This window comes from Alligator sinensis, unplaced genomic scaffold (assembly GCF_000455745.1).
Source record: "Alligator sinensis unplaced genomic scaffold, ASM45574v1 scaffold546_1, whole genome shotgun sequence".
In the NCBI taxonomy this organism is placed as follows: Eukaryota; Metazoa; Chordata; order Crocodylia; family Alligatoridae; genus Alligator; species Alligator sinensis.
In genome coordinates this window covers 2,539,088-2,542,481 of record NW_005842061.1, presented here as the reverse complement: position 1 = coordinate 2,542,481, position 3,394 = coordinate 2,539,088, and the positions used below count along the sequence as shown (strand labels likewise).

Sequence of the window (3,394 nt, the reverse complement as noted above, 5' to 3'; positions counted from 1 at the left end):
CACTCCTCCCCGAATGACCTATGGCTCCATCCCATGCCCTGCCCCGGCTGGGTGGTGCCTGCCCCAGCCCCATTCCTCCCTCACCATGGGGGTCCTGATCCCCCCACGACTCTTCCCCTCCCCTCCCCTTCCACCACACCAGATTTACCAGCTGCACGCAGCTCTCCATGCTGTAAAAAAATTCGGATTGGTATTGGCCAATATGCCTCCTTAAAAATTGCCCATCTGTATTGGCCCCCAAAATCTCTACCAGTGCAACCCTAATTGTTCCCTGGTTTGCTGGTTCCATGGTTGCCATTTCTTTGGCTTGTACTGGTAGTTGCCCACCCGTCCCCTGGCAATTTGATTAAAGCCCTGAAAGATTTTTTTGGCTAACATGAAATGTGGGGCAGCAGTGGTGATGAATATCAGGCTACAGTTTTCCAACGTTGTGCTAGACTCTGGATGTGGATTATTTACCTAAGTGCTAGAAGGGTAGTAATTTAACTTGCTAAATTCCATTTATTTATGGCACTGGATACTATCCCCCTTGTCTGTTTTCAGGCCCCTGAAATTGCAGGTAAGAAGTTCCAGTAGATTACAAAAGGAACGAGTTGTTTTTGCTATTGCCAGAGATACCAAAGAACAGAGGGGGTTGGGATTTGGGGGGCTCTGATGTAGTTGAATACCTTTATCCACAACATCAATTTCAGGATGGTAATTTTGCCTTCCATAATCTCTTCCTTGGATTCAAAGAACTGGTATTCGGCTCTCAACCTTTGGGGTGCTTATTTTCTGTACACAGAATGGGTGACAATATAAAAAAAAAAAAGGATGCTTTAAAATTGTCACTTCCCACTAAAATAAGGTGTTGTATTTGGTTTGCTGACAGCACCAAGCATTGTTCACTAAAATACTGGAGATAATGGTGGTCTACTGGAGAAATAAGATACGCAAATAGCTTCTATGTGATTTAAGTAGACAGCAAGCCCATTCAGCAGGCACTATTTGCTGGGCTCCCTAGGACTCAGAATTAAAAAGGAGCAACCAAACTTATTCGTCACTCAAAATGTACAGAGGCAGTTCCAAATGCAATAGCAACAAAAATATGTCTGTCCTGGGGCAGGCTTGTCAACACAGGAAATAACCAATAGTAGGCATATCTTTTGGCATAGCTGAGATGGTTTTGGATCTCAAGGTCATACAACATTCTGTCCCTATGTAATTCAGCACGCTAGGCTTCCTTATATGTCAGCATGGTTGAAGTCTGTATAGAAACTTAGCACACTACATATATAGTTCCCTCAAAAGTTAAATTGTCCACAAATTGGTGGAAATATACAGAGAAAAAATTGCAAAGGGTTACCATCCTCTCCAGGATTATTTTCCATAGCTCTAGTCATGGTTACCCCCATCATGAAAAGGGAAGATTCCAGCTGTGTAGATAGATCTCTGTTTAATGACAGCAAATGTGTAGACAATGGGTGCTTTCATTGTGGGTGAGTTAAAAATCATATTTACAATGCCAAGAGCTTTTTGTTACATAAACCTATTACTCAGGCCTGGGAATTGTTTAAGGCACATGGGATTGTTAGCACCCTGCGGCTAAACAGGTGTTGTGAAGACCAGTTATTGCACAATCAAACAAACAATTAAATAAAATAATAAGTACAATAAAATAAGCCAAAGGTTACATACATTATTAATACTTAAGGTGCTGGTATCGGCCAGCAGCGACTGCCTGCAGGTGGTAGTAGTGGTGAGTGGGGGTGGTGAGTGGTGACTGCCCCCAGAAATCAGTGTCGTTGTTGTCATTGGCCAATCTCAGGGGAGGGTATATCCCCTGACCCCGAGTCGCCTATGCTGGGGAGGAATATAATGGCTCTCTCTATGGGCTTGGGAAGGGCAGGGGGCAAACACTAGGGAGAGAAAATAGCTGTTTAATCTTAAAAGATTAACACAAGAACAAGATATAAACTAGACATTAATAACTCCATCCTGTCAATCAAAAGAAGAGTAAGGTTCAAGAACAGCTTCTTAATATTAGCAGAGGGAACAGAACAACTATTTTAAACAAACACTTGCTAAATTTATGAGCCAGATTATGCAACATGATGTCAACAACACGCGTATTAGTAGGTCACTGACAGGATTGGATGTGGGGATCTCTTCTAGTTCTGTTTCCACAGTATCTGAGGGCTTCTGAAAATCACAACACCCTCTGTGCTGCATTTATTATTTGCATCCTATTAGCTGCATTTTACAGCTGGAAATTTAAGCACAGAGATTAAGGCATAATTCTGCCTTAATTCTGCTGTTTCCTAACTTCAGTGCTTGATTTTACAGTCTGAATAATGCTCAGTGTCACATCAACACTGTGTGTAAAGTTCTAGGATTTTAGGAAAGGGAAATGGAAGGAAACAAAGGCCATTACTGGCCTCCTATTGATATCTGGATGATCTCAGTAGAGTTAAAGCCTGATATGATGAGGTGGCTGCCTCCTGGGCTGGAGGGAGGGGTATGTACAAAGCTAGGGAGTTTTGCAGATTGCTCCCCTCTGCTGCAGGCTATGCTTTTCTGCCGTGTCACGCAGAAGACCAAGTCCCTCTTTGAAGGCTCAGGACAAGTGTAGTGGCTTCTTAACCTAGCAGGGGAAGAACCATGCATCTGTGTCCAAAAAGGCAGGTTTCGTGAAGCACACCCTGGGACAACTGCTCTTCTGGTATGGTTCAGTACCTGCTGAGGTGCAGCAGCTTTAAACCCAGTTTATGGAAATGGGGCCCTTTGCTTGCTTCGAGGGCTTTATAGCTAAGGGCAAGCAAAACTTAGGGGCATCTAAACCCTAAGTTTCCAGTCTTAGGCCTGCAAGTAGGATGCCTGCCAAAGATTTTAGAAACATCCTAAGCCCCAGATGCAGGTGGGGGATGTTTGCCTAATAGGGCCACTTATAGTTCTGGTCACTTGGGTTTGGAATTAGTTTTGCCTAATTTGACCGTTGATACAAATTAAGTAAATAAAAAAAGTCCCTTTACTCTGTCCCCTTCAGCCGGCTCCTGCTGCAGTCCTGCCTGTTTCCCCACAGCTGGCTCCCGGGCCGCTCTCCAGGCCTCAGCTCCGAGTTCCTGTCCCCCCGCCCCGCCTCATCTCGCCCTCGCGGCGCCTGGCTTTCCTCAACCCCAGCTCAGTCGCGGGGCTCGCGCTCCGGCCGTCCCTACACCCCATCTTTCCTCGCGGCCCAGGCCCCGCCCCCCCCAGCGACTCATCTCTGCCCCGGCCCGCGCGGGGGCTCCGGTGCCGCTCCCGGGGCTGGCGCCGGCAACGGCCAGATGCAGTGAGGGGCGTTTGCTACTGCCGCCCTCCCCGCGCGCCGCGTTACAACCCCGGCTGCTATTGGCTGCGGCGCGAGGCCCGGCCC

The 3,394-nt window shown here is 46.8% G+C and overlaps 1 long non-coding RNA gene across 1 annotated transcript in view; it reads right to left on the bottom strand.

Annotated features, from left to right (window-relative positions):
• LOC112550229 overlaps positions 1–3,209 on the bottom strand; it is a 19,171-nt gene extending 15,962 nt beyond the window's left edge. The window contains exon 1 of the long non-coding RNA XR_003093950.1: positions 1,678–3,209. This is a non-coding gene — a long non-coding RNA (uncharacterized LOC112550229). The remainder of the gene's footprint in view (positions 1–1,677) is intronic.
• Between the last annotated feature and the right edge of the window lie 185 nt (positions 3,210–3,394).